Source organism: Petaurus breviceps, unplaced genomic scaffold, assembly GCF_028583685.1.
Source record: "Petaurus breviceps papuanus isolate PSGF00001 unplaced genomic scaffold, PetGlider_PUasm1.0 91133, whole genome shotgun sequence".
NCBI lineage: Eukaryota > Metazoa > Chordata > Mammalia > Diprotodontia > Petauridae > Petaurus > Petaurus breviceps.
In genome coordinates this window covers 36,978,461-36,979,632 of record NW_027187419.1, presented here as the reverse complement: position 1 = coordinate 36,979,632, position 1,172 = coordinate 36,978,461, and the positions used below count along the sequence as shown (strand labels likewise).

At 38.7% G+C, this 1,172-nt stretch overlaps 1 pseudogene; it reads left to right on the top strand.

The window, feature by feature from the left end:
- The first annotated feature begins 668 nt into the window (after positions 1 to 668).
- Positions 669 to 1,172, top strand: LOC138154948 (olfactory receptor 8B8-like; annotated as a pseudogene).

Below are 1,172 nucleotides of genomic sequence, written 5' to 3'. Positions count from 1 at the left end.
TGAACTGAGATATAGAACAGCAGTGGAGAGCTGTCTACGTGTGAATCCAGGCAAGAGCTGAGAGCAGTCAGCTCATAGAAGAGGAGCCAAAGGGTTTGGAAGCCAGTCTTAAGTCAAGGTGAAATAAGACTTTACTTGGGTACTCTGTATTGACTGATGTGGTTGTGACTTACTGTGACTTAGGGGTGGATGGTGTTTGCACTTTCTGCTACCCCTTAAGGATGATTAGAAGCCAGCCTTGAGTCAAGATGAAAGAAAACTTTACTTGGATACTGTGTATTGATTAAGGAGATTGTGACTTACTGATTGATATGTTTTGTTTAAGACTATGTGGCCACCTTAGTAATAAATTATGTTATGTTGTTGTGAATGTTGTGCTTTAGTTTCTTGAGTGTTTTGTTTTAGTTTATTGCTGAATAGAGAGTTCACTATACTATGTGGTTAGATCATTAAAGTTATTCACACCAGCATTCCTCAGGAGAGCTGCTTGTGATTGACTTTACATCCAGTTTGTTTCATTCATTCATTAAAGAAGCATTTATTAATCACCCACTATGTGCCAGGCACTGTGAATAATGCCTTGTCACTGGAGGATAGGATGTGAAAAGTTGATTTCCTCTCTAATTTGACTATTCTTTCCAACCCCCACAGATTCTACTCAGAAGAGAATGACCACAGGAAATGATTTCTCTATGGCTGAATTTATCTTGTTAGGTTTAAGTGACTGACCAGAGCTCTAGCTCCTTCTCTTTTTCCTATTCCTAGGTATCTCCGTGGTAACTATGGTTGGGAACCTAGGCTTGATGATTCTAGTTAGGTATAATCCACACCTTCATTCCCCATGTATTATTTTATTTTCAATATGTCTTTTATAGATCTCTTTTACTCCTCTGTCATCACCACCAAATAATAATGAACTTTGTGTGGAGAAAAACGTCATCTCCTATTCTTGCTGCATGGCTCAGTTGTCTTTTTTCTGCTTCTTTGTAAATTCTGAGTCCTTTCTTTTGTCAGTAATGGTTTATGACAGATAGGTTGCCATCTGTATCCCACTGCTTTATAATAGCTACATGTCCTCTCAGGTTTGCTCCCTTCTAGTGTCTGGTGTATATGTGATGGAGTTTACTTTTGTCATGTCCCATACTAGATGCATGCTTGAGACTGTCTTGTGA